This window comes from Anser anser, assembly GCF_964211835.1.
Source record: "Anser anser genome assembly, chromosome: 7".
Classification (NCBI taxonomy): Eukaryota; Metazoa; Chordata; class Aves; order Anseriformes; family Anatidae; genus Anser; species Anser anser.
Genome location: NC_139727.1, coordinates 35,650,457 through 35,665,746, shown reverse-complemented (window position 1 = coordinate 35,665,746; position 15,290 = coordinate 35,650,457).

The following is a 15,290-nucleotide window of genomic DNA, read 5'->3' as shown; positions in this document are numbered from 1 at the left end:
GTGCGCTGAGCCTGGCTGCGAAGTGCGTGGCACTTCACAGGCACTTTCCTTTTTCTTCACAAATTCCAGCAGCGTCTGGTCGTTTCCTCACCGGAGCGTGGCTGCAGCAGCCCCTCAGCGCGTGTTTTCCCAAAGGAGTGCCGGGTCTGTCCGTAAGTCGTTCTGCCCGGCTGGACCCCCGAGCCCGTGGGGAGTCCTGGCCACCAGGGCTCCCAAGGCGTGACATGTCAGCGTGCAGCTGGCAGCAGCACAGTGAGCGCTGTATCAGCACTAACAAATGTGGTTTCCGTTTTTTTTTCAGTCCTGTCTCAGCCGCCTGCGGGTTATCATTGCCTGTGACCATTTGATTAGATGGATTTCAAGTGTTTTTCCATGTCATTCATACGCAGAGGTGGGACTTGGAGATATGCGAACACGTTTATGGTAACAACTGCGGCAGTGCAGCTCTCCCAGTGTGACAATAAAGGTACTAACCTAGAGGTAAATTAAAACCTCCCGGGTTTTTCAACCCACAGTCTGGAGGAACAGCCTAATACGAGATTTTCTCGGTTCCTGTTCTGTATGTACTGACTGCAGACTTTTTCCATGAGTTGAATGCTAGGCTTGGCTACTCTTTCACATCAGCAGTGCACGCAACAGAGAGATGTCCTTTTTGCACACCTGAAGCGCTGCACGACCAGACAGCGAGGAGCATAAAGAAAAAGCACGATGCCCTTCTTTTAGTCTGCAAAGAGCTACTAAGAAGAAAGTACACACATTGAAGGTAAAAGGCAACACAGCTACAGATATCGCTGGGGCTGCATAGCTCGGCACGCCACCAAATCGTAGTGGCAGCGTTTTGGTGTTCCCTGCAGGAGCACATCGCTCCCTACATGAGTGGGAAATCCATTTCTGCTGCTTCTCGCTCTGTTTTTTGGTAGCCACCACTGGAAAACTGGCTTCTGAGCATCCCAAGCAGGCTACTGGGTGGTGGCAAACCCACAGGTTTAGAGAAGACCTCTTGGACTGAAGTTGCAAGCTGCCGTGTAATGAACACGACAGGGCTCATGGAACACCTCTGGCTGCTGCTTCACGTCTTTGACACCATTTCTCATGGAGGAAATATGAAATTAACATTTTTATTTTTTTTTTGAGAAAGCTTTCATCCTGAAGCCAACAGAGTATGAGCTGTACATTTCATCCTTTCCTCCCTTTCCCCCACCCACTTCCTGCCCTACTGTAAAGCAATCTGAACTCCTTGTGATCTCGGCTGTCGGAGGGTTTCATCTCCCAAGCTGCTTCGTAGATTATCAGCGGAGTCCCAGCGAACAGATGGCTGCGAGTGACAGCAGTGCTGCAAAGAATTAAGCAAATTATTTCCATCTCAGGACCGGTCTTGTTCGCTACGTTATGTAGCTTCTAAGCATTTTCCATCCACTTGGATGAATATTTGTGTATCGTTTACGGAACATGAACAAAATCTCTCTGAACCAAAATTTCCAACCTCAAGGCGACTTGTTATTTTTGGAGTCATCATCAGGCCTTGGGCAAAGACTTCAGGGAAATCTTATCCTCTGTAGCCGGGCCAATAGCACTGTAAACTTATAGATGAACTGTCTTTTTCTGAGCTCAAGATTAGGCAACAAACCAAACTCTTACTAAGCCACTAGCAGCAGTCAGAAAAACTACTGAGCGTGGCAGTTTTTTGTAATTGTTTGTGTTTGTCATTTTGACTCTTTGCTCTGGTTTGCTAAAAATCTCTTTCATGTGAAAGTGTGGAATGCTCTTCTGTGAGAGGAGCGCTGCCAAAAACCGACTCGGTCTTTTTTTTTCCTCTTCTTTCATTTTTCCCCCCACTTCAGAAGAGAGCCGAGCTAGAAATGCAGATCTTGGCAGCAGGGAGTTTTTTTAAGGGCTCAGCGTTTTCAGTGAGGGATACCCGGGGATACCAGCGCAACTGACACCTCGCCAGACACCCAGAAGGGTGGGGTAGGGGTGAACAAAAGGGAAAGCCACACATCTGAGTGATGCCAAGAGTAGCTTGTGCTCATGGTTATGCTGTTAAGGTTCAGTCGTCCTTGTGTGCAGAACTGGTGTCACAGCAAAGCTCTCAAGGTGGGTAAGAAAATAAAGGGGGGAGAGAAACGACATGTCTGTAGCTGTGCTGCGAAAACCATTATTCACTTCACCATCATCTCTTAGTTTGCCTATGGAAGAGGCTGGGCAGTTTAAGTCTCCAAAAGCATGGTGTGGGTGAGTCCAGCCACCCTGAAGTTTTACTTTTGTGGCAGCACTCTTGTATTAAGCAACATCTTGCTTCTAGACAGGTCTTGTTCCACCAGGCTGGGCGATTTATGAGCATCTGGACTACAGCAGAACAAAGCACCCACTTCCAAGAGGATGTGCAGTCCTCAGCTCCCCCTCTTTCTCTTTCTCCTCCCTCCCAACAACCCCTTTGTGGTCTTTGCCCTGCTTCTTAACCCCTCCCAATCTGTGTAAGCGTTACCCACTCTGGGATTATTACTTTTATTTCCTCTGTTATATTCATCTTCAAAGCTTATAAATACAGTGTTTAGAGGTGGTTGTGGCTCTGAAGGGCTGATGAATCACAAGCCCTCCCATAAAGCCTATAAAAATCATCTTTTTTATCACAGGAGAAAATACAGATGGGAAAAAGAAGTGCTTGTTACTGAGCTCTGAAAAAAAAAAAGGAAAACCATGGCTCACAGCAGTGTAAGCATCACTGTTTTCCATTCACAATATGTTCACTTGTTACAACATGTAACCTAAGCTGCTCATAACATGTCTGATGATTTTTTTTCCTAACATAACATTACCCTAATATTACACAGTTCCGGTGCATTCGTGTACCTCTGCATATCTGGCAGTGGGGATTTTGTTAGCTACCCCCAGGCATGCAGAACAGGTGTGTGGTGAGTATGAAAGAGAGCATGCAGAAGAAAGTTACAATACCCTGAACCAGAGAATGACCATTTCTTTTCTATTGGGCAATGTACAGCAGCTAAATAGTCTGGTCTTGCTAGTATTATATTAGTAAGGAATAACTTATAGCTTTATGTGCTATCGTTCTCTTAAACCCACACCGCGTTACCTGCATCTGCTAAAAATTTCTCTGTTGAGCTCTCCACCAGCTAGAAATCTTTAGGGCCGCTGGTCATGACAGAACCAAATAGGATAAAACGGAAAGGTCCCATGTGGTAAACAGTACTGACATTAAAAAAAAAAAAATAGAAAAAAAAAAAGGCAAAATCCCCCTAAGATTTATCAATAGAAAAACATATTTTACTAGACCAACCAATATAATTGGAAAGCAGACATGCTTTGGGGATCATAAATGCTCCCTGCAAAATTTCTCCCTAAAAAATCAAAAGCTTGGATTCCCTAAAATAAGTCTGTTTTTTCACAATGAAGTAAGCTGGCCTGATATACTATATTGTTTTCCTCCAACTCCTAACCTTTCTTATATCCTTAGCTCAGATCATCACAGCTGCAATGTCACTGCAACAATGACAAGATTAAATTCTACAACATTTGCCACTGGTTTTGCAGCATGTTAGTGGGCAATGACAGTCTGGTAGCTTTACATAATTCAGAAATAGTTCTCAACTAATAACCTACAAAGATTTTCTAGGCATGGAGAAGAACTATTATCACAGTGAGAAAAGAAACAGACATTTCACATTTGTACCCAGGGCTCAGTACTCTGACTGGGCCATCACAATAGCCATTTCAACGTGCAGATACTATGCTGATGAGATCTGAATTACTGGATGTAATTCTACTCCTTGTCTGACACAAAACTGACCTTTTTCACTAGCCTTTCAAGGACTGACTATATAATTAGTTTTGCTGAATCTGATTTGGGCAATATAATATTTCTGTCTTGTTAACATCACACAGTTTGGTTCACTTTCTTTTTTTCCTAAGGTCTAGTCCCTGAGAGATTATCCTGAAGACTGATCCTACTGTACTTATTGCAAGCATGTACTGTCTTAATTGTTTCCTTGTACAGTTGAAATATAATGCTTACATCTCAAGGACATCTCTCTGTTTCTTTCCAGGAGATGGTAATTTTGCTTTACAAGTGTATGGATTTGCTGTGAAAAATCCAACCATAGTCTACATGGCAAAAGAAGAAGGAAAAAAAAAACAACAACAACAACAACAACAATGGATCATTTGTATGATGGATGAGAAAGAAGTCACGGCTACCTCTGCCATTAGCAATTTGTGACATTAATGAAGATTACTCCCCACAGTAGATCTGAGGGAAAGCAGACACAAACAGAAGGGCCCTGTACAGGTACATTACATGGTTCTCACTCCCCAGGAAGCCAAAGGAGCAACATGGCAAAAGGACAGCAAGAAACATCAAAGCCCCAAGCTCTGCTTACAGGGAGGTTGCCAATGCAAAGGAAGAAAGGGCACCAAGTGTTCCAGAGAAGCTCTTCCATGACCTGAGCCGATATTTCTCCATGACCTAAGCCAAAAGCATGTCATAATTCATATCTGCCTCAATTTTCTCACTAAAATTCTTACTCTTTTTTTCTGTTTAATCTTTTTCTGTGTCATATGGTGCCTTCACATTGTTACCATGTCTTACTTATCCTTTCAGTTGTAGAGTACTTTGTTTCCCCTTTTGTGTCTCCCACCCTTCCTGCTGAAATGCCACCCTCAGCTATACTCCACCTCACCTGGATGCTGTCCCATCTTCTCAGGCCCTTCACCATTTTGTCACAGCCATCCTGCTGCTATTTTTTTTTTGAGCTGCCTCAGCTTTTCCCACAAACCTGCCACAGCTGCCATCTCTGAAGCACCCCCAAACCCTCCTCAGCTGCCTGCTTTGAGGTACCTCAGCGCTAACTGCGAACACAGCCACAGCCTCCCCTGAGGTACCTCAGCGTTTCCCACCAAAGCGTTACCATTGCCTCCTCTAAGTCACCTCAGGGTTAACTGCCAAAACACCGACGCTGCCCGCTCTGAAGTAGCTCAGTGTTTCTGTAAAACCTCCTGCTGTCCCCATTTCTGAGGTAACACAGCATTTCCTGCCGTACCCTAGCCTGCCCTCTCCGACTTCCTCAGCATTTCTCGCTAAAATGCTGCTGCTGTCTTCTCCGAGGTCTGCCAGTGCTTCCCACCAAGGCCTTCTGCTCTCCCCTTCCTGAGGAACTGCCAGGTTTCCTGCCAAAACGGCGTCGCCATCTTCTCCGAGTTACCTCAGCTTTTAACTGCCAAACTCCTGGCACTGTCTTTTCTGAGGTGTCTCACCGCTTCCCTCCACGCCTCCTGCTGCTCACTTTCTGAGGTATCTTTGTGCTTCCCATCAAAATGATGCCACACCACCCTTCGCTGAGGTACCTCAGCCTTTCCCACCAAAACACTGCTGCAGGGTGTGACCTGCCAAAACGCCGGTGCTGTGGCTCCCTGAGGAACCTCGGCATTTCCTGACTGAATGCTGATGTTGACCCCTTGGAGGTACTTCATCATCTCACCTATAACTGTTGCCCTGTCCATGCTCGGGGTTACCTCAGTGCTTCCTGCCCAAACATCTTCAGATGTCCTCTCTGGCTTCTTCCCCAGCCTCTGCCCAGGAGTCACCTCAGTGCTCACAAACAGTCCAACGCTGTTCCTTCACCCGTACCTCCAGGTCGCTCTGGGCAGGCTTTCACCTCTCCACAACCATGGCTTCCCACCTCAAGCCCATTCCAGCTCCTTCTGCAGTGCCATTGTCCTTCTGTCCCCCACCTTGTAGGACAGAGGTACTTCCCCATGTGCCCTTTGGCAGCTGGGACACAACTGTCCCCGTGCGCCATGCCCCTCCGGGGCCACCCTCAGCATCCGACTCCTTATCGTGGAAATGAGGCGAGCTGTGGAAACTCACCACAACATGCAGTGTATTCCCACATTTTTGGTTGTTTGCTTGTTGTAACTAATGCTTGAGCTCACTACAGTGCTCCTGCGGGAGCAGTAGGCCTCACTAAGGAGTTGGGTGACTTTCCCCCAAGCTGGTATAAATTCAAAGGGAGAAACCTACAAGACCCTTCACAAGGTAATGGCATTTTTTATTCTGTACCTGAATGAGTAACAAATAAGTAATCTCATCTTGTTTATCCTGTTAATTAATAATTCGTATTGTTCTTTTTAAAAAGTATTACTATTTTTTTTTGTATGAAACTGCTCCCTCAAGCCTTCTTTGTATTTTAGGTTCATGTTTGTCCATAAGCACATGTAAACACACCCATTTATGATAAGCTCTTCTGCTGAGATCCCCAGTGACTGAAAAGCATTTGCGCTGCTGTTCTTTTGGACATCGAAGATGTGAGCCTCAGTCCTTTTAAGTAAATAAGTACGCAGCTTTGATTACATTACTGCATTTCTGAGGTAATTAGTTTTCAGCATGAAAAAGGCCAGGCATGACACAGAGGAGGATTCCTTGTCAATCACTTAAACAAAGGCTGTCCTTTTCTTTCAGGACAAGGATTTCATCCCCAGAATTGAAGCGATACATTAAACTGGTATTTACAAAACAGCCCTTTTTCTTCAGAGATCTACCAGAAGTTAAAGCATAGTCAGAACAGATGGGTCACATCATACCCTTGAATTTAGAAGGATGCCCCCACATACCATATTACTTGTCTGGCTCACTTAGTTCACCAAATAACTTGGTTCAAAGGGGCAGTGCCGAACCTCAGTCAACCCTGAGGAAAAATCCTTGCAAGACAGGGAGGCTACGCAGCGGTGCCGTCCGAGCCTGCGCCTCTCCAACAGCTGCGCCATTTAATGGGGCTTTGGTCAGCCTCCAGCTTCCCATCACAGCACAAGAGCAACACTGTCCTGCGGAGTGGAAGATACTAGTCAGAACCTCGACAACATGGGAGGCTTCGCAGAAAGTGTGTGAATCATTGCTTGTGCTGGTGAGCTTCTTGGGAACTGAAGCAATGAGGATGGGGCAGACACTTGGGGCTAGTAAAGTGACCGTTGCCTTGTGAAGAATGCTTTAAAGTAAGAGAAACTTTTGCTTGGATTTTTTTTTGGTTTGATTTTTTGTTTGATTTTTTTTTTTTAAGTGACACTGAAAATAAAGTTTCAGTTTATCCCTGTTGTAGGTGTACTGATATAGCTGGAGCTACAGCAAAAGTACATTTAGCTCTATCTTGTAGTGAGTCATCAATGGGAGCCTGGACATGCTGCAGGTTGCCACTGCCATGGCTGGATTTGCCAGGTATTTTTTCCAAATGCATGTTCCACGAACGCTGGAGTCACATTTACTTCTACAGACAACAGCACTAACTTAAATGTGATTTAATCAGCTGACAGCTTTTGCATCTGCTGTAGGTTTCATTAAAATAACACCATTAATAGATTTGCATTTTGGGGACCTTTCTTGGATAAGATTGTTCTAGTTGACAGAAACCAGAGATACAATCTCCACCACTACATTAGTGCTGGGATTGTCCAGAGGCTTAAACAGTCCCTAAAATTGTAGCTGGAGGCAAAGAGGGATTTTGTTAAATGCCCTCCTCTCTGTGGTGGCAGGCGGAAGGTTGTTTCTGCCTCCTGGCCATCATTTATACATAAAATCTTAGAAAACAGTCATAAGAGAGCGGTGCTCAAATCTCAGCCAGAATCGTGGCAGATGGGTGACATTTAAAGCCTCACTGAATGCTAAGTAATGGAAAAAAAAAAGAAAAAGAAAAAGAACACATAATTTTTAATATCCTACCAGCACCTTCCTGTGATACCTCCTCTGCCCCAGAAGATGTTAACCCTTGCCCTCACACCAAGCTGGAAACCTTTTTGGGGTCAGAATGTCGGTTTGCTTTGAGGTTTGCATGGTCTGCAGGTGGCAGAGGCCCGCATAAGCAGCAGTTTGACCGCCTGGGTTCCCCTGGCTCCCCCTGGCTCCCTCCAGCACCCCCAGCCCCAGCACAGAAGCCGAGGAACAGCAGCAGCAGGAGGCTCTGTGGTGCCGCTGCCCAGGCTGCAGGAGCAGGGGCGCGGGGTGCCTTTGGGTTGCAGGCAGAGCTCTGGTGATCCGTGACCTGTCCAGTGATCCGTCACCTGGTGATCACTGTGTTAGCCCCATGTCTTTCAGGCTGTGGGGTCAGGTGTGGTTTCCCCTCACATTCTGGGAACACCGAGGGGTGTTACATCCTCACCTGCCCGCACAGGGCTGCTCAGAGCGCCCCTTGTCAGCCATGGGGGAAGGCTTTCTTAGTGATGACTGTTGGGAGATGATGTCTGAAAGTGCTTCAAGACAGGTGAGTTTGTAAGCAGAGCTTCACCTCTGGCTGACCCGGGCAGCAGAAGGTCCACAGATGCTGCTTGTGAGGAGAAGGGAATGTAGTTCAGGCATGCTGGAGCTGAAACACCACCTCAAGCCCCCGTTTCAAGGCTTGTAGCTGGTAGAAGGATCCCACAGAGCCAGCTGAGGTCGCAAGAGACAAGGCAAGGCAACTTAGCAGCACAGGGGACAGCTGGAAGAAAAGCAGTACACCAAGACAGGATATTTCTGAAGGATTTTGCTGGTGTTCAGATATCCATACAGTCTCACAGGCCTCAGTGATAACTCAAGCAAAACAGAATCCACATGGAAATGAGGAGCTGCCTGGTTTTAATACCTTTTTGCTGGCTGCCAGCTGCCCCTTTATCACTCCTTTTCCTGAGGATTTATCACAGCGGATCTCCTGCTTTCTGTGGGAAATTATCTGGAGGGACTGGGAAATTAAGAGAGATGATAGTCTTGTTGATCTCCTCTGAAGCTGCTCTCCTGCCCACTAACCGAGAATGCAGACATAACCAATGCTTTCCTTCTCCAGCTAGGCAGGAAGCAGTTACAGCAGTATTGTCCCAGAAATGACTTTTTTTTTTTTTTTCTGGATACGAAGGGAGCAGTCCTAAGGAAAGCAACCTGGCTTTGCTGATCTTGCTCTTGACTCTCATTTTCTGCCTGTGATAGCACTGATAAGAGTTGACATCATGGATGGGCTGTCATTGACTTGTAAATACTGCCCTGATACTGCAGCTTGCCCTCCTCCTTGCTTCTATCTAAAGAGAGAGAGAGCTGCAAGCAGAGCTGTTTCCAGGATGTGCAGAATACCAGACATTCACTGCATATATACCTGGGGAAAAAGAGCATCACTTGTTAGAATATCCACCCGCTATCCCTGATGTGACATGTCAATACTAATCTCTCTTTGCTTTCCTCTTCGTAGAAGCAATTTCTGCAGACAGCCATGGTGAGGTGGAGTATTAAAACCGAGCTCGCATACTGTCAACTTCATTCTTTGCCACCATTTTTTACGGGTCTCGGCCAACCGTGGCAAGGATGGACTAGATGGAGGGCTTGTCAGAGCTGCAGAAGCTGAGGTAGGGAGTCAGGTTTGTCTGTGTGTGTGTGAACAGAGAGGATCTAGGAGGCAGAGTGTGGAGGGAAGATGGGGGGAGTCAGTGGGAATGGAGCAGACGGGAGGAAGGGATATGATGTGTTGGTATCTGGGCTTGTTACCAAACACAGCATGTAGGCACCAGGAAAAATTAAATACATACCACTGAGCAAAAAAAGCAGATAGGGAATCAGAACAGCTGTGAGGAGGTGAGACAAGAAAACACCGGTGTTTTGTAGATTATTATGCACTTTCCAAAAAGAGATTCAATTACCACAGCTAAAAATACAGGGATGCCAGAAGGTACTCTTTTCCCCCTCTTTTTGCTCTGCATTGCTGACGTCACTTTGTGCAGCTGATAAAGCTGTCAGCTCTTCATTGCTCTGGTGTTTTGCAGCTCATTTTGTCCCCGGGAAGCAACACCCCTAGCTGGTGAGGGCAGGAGGACAGAAATGCTGCAGTTCGGAGCCTGTTGAGGCACCCAGCTGAATACGGGGAGGCTCTGACACCGTGCCTCAGCCTGCTTAATCTCTTCGGTTTGTAGTTCAACACAGTTCAGGTGCAGAACACAGACAAAAGGAATGTATCTGGCGGAGCAGTCCCTGCGTCACCACATTATGACTTTTAATATGACTTTTGTTCTATTTTTTCTCTACCCTGCTAATTCCTCCTCCTGCTTTAGAAGTGTCAATGGGATAAAGGTGGGCAGATGAGGCACTGTGGGATAAGCGCGTTAGCTTAATGCTTCTGAAACACCTGGCAGTGTCAGCGCGGTCATTAAGTGTTCACCTGTAGCTTCCAGAAGTAAGCCCTCACAGAGGGAGGAGGTGGATTTTATACATTTTAAAGCGCTTTCCTGGAAGACGTGGAGTGTTGTAAATGTGCTACAAAACTCCACCAGGGTCAACAGGTTCAGGTGAATTCACCCTTAACACGGGCAGGCACAAGGACACTCCACAGCGAGCACTGCTGGCCCAGAGGGATGAGCACTTTCCTTGTGCTGTCAGTCACCCGGCCAGGAAGCTCGGGAACATGTACTCAAACAGAAACAGGAAAAGAGACAAAGAAAGACAGGCCCTGAGATCCTCATTCTGGCGAATGCAGTGGCAAACCTCACGGCTTCACAGCTGCCTTACCCCAGGACACAAGGGGTCACACCTCTCTGCTCCATGTGAGATACTCACTTGGCACAGTTTGTCCAGAAGGACAGCAGAGTACAAATTGGAGTGTTAATCATGGACACCCACAGTGGAAACGTGCTCCCAAGTCAACTTCACATGTCCTGAGAAACGTGGATCTTCTCTTCTTGTAGCTCTGCTCTTAGATTGCACTCCCTCCCCCAGGAGTGCAGCTCTTGCATGCATTATTCCTCGCCAATCTTTTTTTTAACTTCAGATTTTAACGCTCAACTTCCTGAACTCTAAGCATCCCTAATCCCTTTCCTGTACAGTCGATTTTAAAAAAGAACCAAACCAGAAGCACTGAGAGACAGAAATGTAATTGTGGCTCAACCCAGTCAGTGAATGTTTGCTTCAGGTCCAAAGCTGGTGATTAAGACAAAAACCTAGCTATGTGGGCCAGGACTCTGGTGAAAATCCAGCAGTAAACATGCCACGTGAGGCGAGCACTTGACATCCGCAGACGGGTGCCATCTGTTTCTTCTTTTAAGAGTATTAGCCATCTAATAAAGGGCAAGAGACGCATGGAACTTGGTCTGAGGTCAAAAGAGTGCGGGTGAGATCAGAGGTTTGATTGCCAAGTAAAATGGGTGTATAGATTCACACACACACACACACTCGCTGCCTTTTTTGCAAGTGGAGGGGAGGTACGGGCAGAAGACACACAGTCATACCAGCCAGACCTGGGGGAAGTCCGAATGCAGAAGCAGTGATACAGCTCAGGCTTCTTTTTAGGGCTAGACCAAAGCCTTTTCGAAACGAGGAACTGAGCGACCTCAGAAGCCATAAATTTTGAGTCAACATTTTGCAATTCTACTTCTGCTCCCACACCGCCACCCCTCGTGTCTGGGCAAGGAGCAGCTCACCGCTTCTCTTTTCATGACATACCTCACTCCCTCGCTTACTGGCAAAGCCTGGTCATTTCCTTGGTCAGTAAGTGACGGGGCTGGCGCGTTGCTCGCTCCTCTTTCCCACCTCTCTGCATCGCTTCAGGCCTCTCGGTGGCCAAGCGAGCGTCAGGAGCGTGGGCTGTGTGTGTCCTGCTGGGGCTGGAGGCACATTTATGGCAAGGCTCAGCGGGGACTGCAGAGAGCCCTTCCCGTCCTCGCACGGGCTGGGGAGGGCTGCTCACAGGCAGCACTGCTATTGCTCCCCTGCAACTGAGGATTTGGGGCTGCCTTCCCCGTCTCTGCTCTCAAGTGCTACAAATCAGTACTTTTCGCAGTTTGACAGAAAAATTAGAGACTTTATGTCACCTAATACTGGAGCTCTCAGTGTCAGCTCAATGTAGGAAAGCTCCTGTGCTAAGCTCTGGCTTATGCAGCAGCTCACAATGGTTTTGCTGAGCTGTGGGATATTTCAGTGGGACTGTTGTTGGCTCTGAGCATGTTTATAGTATGGGGACAGTGTACCGCAGCAGAGACATCCCTTTAAGAGCAAGGCAGAAGGGTTTCAGTGTATTCACTTTGTTCTCTTTGTGAGTTTGCTTACACACCCACCCTCACAAGACAGCAACGGTGTTCCCCTCCTGGATTTTGGTGCACGTTGTGGCAGCTTTCAGAGCTTTCAGAGCTTTCAGAGCTGCAGCTGCAGCTCTTTGATTCAGGGAATTAGATGGAAACATCAGGTTTAATTTGAAAACATACAGCAGCAAATGCCCCTTGATTGACGTCACCTCTAGAAAATGAATTAAACATCACAAAACATTTTCAACTTTCTATGCTGTTTTTAGGGTTTAGCTCGCGATATTTTCAACACATGGGCCTTTCAGCCGGTCCTTCACATCGTGACCCAGCTGAGGTCCAGCTTCCCCTCCTTTCCAGCCTGCAGATTATTTTTCTCGGAAGGAAAACGTCACAGATCCGAGAAGCTGCACTTCCATTTAAGGAATCGATCCTCCAGCAGTTACCAGACCTGCCACACTGGGGATTTTTGTCAGCCAAAGCAGCCCATGCTTGGACTGGCAGGTGAGAGGTATGGCAGCAGCCTTGCTCTGCCTGCTGCATGCTGCACAGAGACAAACCAAGGACGAGGCACGGGGCGAATGCCAGTGGTATTGAAATACTAGAAACAATGTTATACGAGCAAATACAAACAAATATTAGTCTTAAATTAGTGGCAAATGTGGTCACAGGGAGTGTGGGGTGACCGAGTGCACGACCCAGAACACAGTGAGCAGCAGATTCGGGACTCTGGCCGTTCAGAGAAGGCAAACCACATTTGCCTGACGTGGGTGCCTGCTTTGACAAAAGGCCCGGTTCTGGGGATGAAGGGACGTAGCGTACCTTAACGCCAGTAGGAGGTCAGCACATCGCAGTTGCAGAAGTTACTCTGGTGTAAATGGTGGAGAAGGAGGTTATTCTTGTTTGTTGCATAAAACTTTGTAACCTTCAAAGTGTTGTAGCTTCATGAAGCTAATACTCTGGGAGTTACTCGGTACTTTTACAACACAAGTTAGATATCTCTAACTAGGAAATAGTCACTACACTGATAGAAAATACCATTAAATAAGCATAACATCTCTTTTTGCCACAAGGAAATTTACTTATTTATAAAAACAGTGCGACACAATCTACCTATAACCGGTTCTTGGGTCTGGTTTTGGACCCCACATCCGGTTTTGGATTTGGACTTGTATTATCTGTGTCACTCAGTGGTACTTTCAAAAATCACTTCTCTCTTTTGCAGTTTATGATTAATTAGCAATGTTATAAATCATTCACCTAACTTATAATACTGAAATGTTGGTTATAAAAATAAACCAGTTCTTATTTGTTGAAGGGACAGCAGAGAAAATGCAAATATTTAGCAAAAGTAGAGGTCACAGAAATGTAAACAATTCCTCGCGTGATTTTTCTTTTGAGTGATTTACTCCCAAGGCAGAAAAACTGGGATTCATGGCCACAACCTGTTCGTGCAAACTATGATAAACAATCTGAGCTTATCTGACTTGAGAAATGCTATAAGAATGCAACTATCCATTATTTAAAAAAAAAGGAAAAGGAAAAAAAAACTTTTTAAAAGTGTAAAAGCATTAGGATATAAGGTAGGTAACTACTGAAACCTACACGCTGCTGAAAGTCGTGTTTCTTTTCACCAGAGGATCAAAGGAAAATGTAAAGTTTCATGTTAAATGGGACAAAGAGCTTTGCTGACGAGAGAAGTACATTGGCCCCACTGCACGCAGTAATGACATGGTACAAGAAGGAACAAGAGGTTATAAAAGAGCAGTCTCCGTGAGCTCTGATTTTAGGCTGCGGGAGTAGAACCAGAACCTCCAATTAAAACGGGAACGTGGGACTCTTTGTAAAGCTCCACGCAAGTGGCACACTCGGTGTCACATTCTCAGATTCATTAAGCACAATGAGCAATTACAGATTAAAAGCTGCTGGTGTCTCACTTCAACCAGGCAAATGCTTTCCGTGGAGAAGAGGGAATGAATTTTGATAATGAGGGGTTTTCAGGCTGCAAGTGTAAATGGAAAGCGGGAACTCTACCATGTCTACAATAACCGGTGCATTTACCGGACCCCTGCAAAGCCTGTACACCTACAATATGTCATCACAGCTCCCAAAGCAACTCTGTCAATGGCAGCTATTTTGCACAGTTCTTATTTCTGTGAATCAGATGGCAACTGCGGGCAGTACCATGAATGCCTTGGTCTGGGAAATAATAAAACTCTCTGTCACTAGTGAAATTGTGAAATTAATTTGATTCTGTTTTTTTGTTGTTGTTGTTTGGTTGTTTTTGTTTGTTGGTTGGTTTTTGATTATTTTTCTGCCCCTTCTCTGTACAGGGTAAGGTGTATTCTGCCACCAGTCACATTTCACGCTGTACTTGTCTCTGCATGGTTGATGCAATTTAGACTTGGATGTGGTGACTTGGCATGAAGACTCACAGGTAGGACCCACCTCCTGCCTGGCCGTGGTGACTTATTGATCCAGGTTTGCCTGGAACATATCTGAAAAAAAACATCGTCTCAGAGATTTTCTGAGAGATCTGGGAAGGAATAGTAAACAAGGTGGTGGGTTTATTTTTGTTTGTTTGTTTGGTTGGTTTTGTTTTCCCTCATGATAAATGGCACCAGGAAAGAATTTTAGAGTGAAATTTGGTGCCAAGAAGCTTTGTTAATGCTATGTATTTTTTTCTCAGGTACTACTAGCGAGGGCACATTGTGCTGACATATTAAGGGACCAGTATGTATGCAACAATGCAATTCATCAGGGCTGCATCAGATGACTCAAGTTCTATTATTTTGTGAGCACTGTGACATCTCTACATGCAAGTTCTTTCTGTCAGCCTCATATCTGAAGTTGTGCGTGGCTCACGTGGAGCTATGGACACAGACACTGATCTGTGGTATGTTGGTGTGGGTGTTGCTGAAATGGTCATTCATTCTGAGAGCTTTCACAGCTGCCTGAGAATCATTTTACTCTCAAATCAAACATGCCAGAGCCAGAGCTGGTAATAAGTGACGTTGCATGTGTGCATTTGGATGTGGAAGGTGTGGACGTAACTGTTTACGTGAGCTCTTGACTTATGCCTGACCTGCTTTGTCCAACAGTGAGGTGGGCGCTGCTGCAGCGGGTTCTGCCCTGAGCCTGCCAAGCTGCCATCTGCCAGACAGGCTGGAGCAGTAACCCAAATCCTGCTGATGGTCTTGTGGATAAGATCCAAAGCTCTTTACAGCTCACGGTCAGTGCTCTGAATGCATGGATGCAAATAT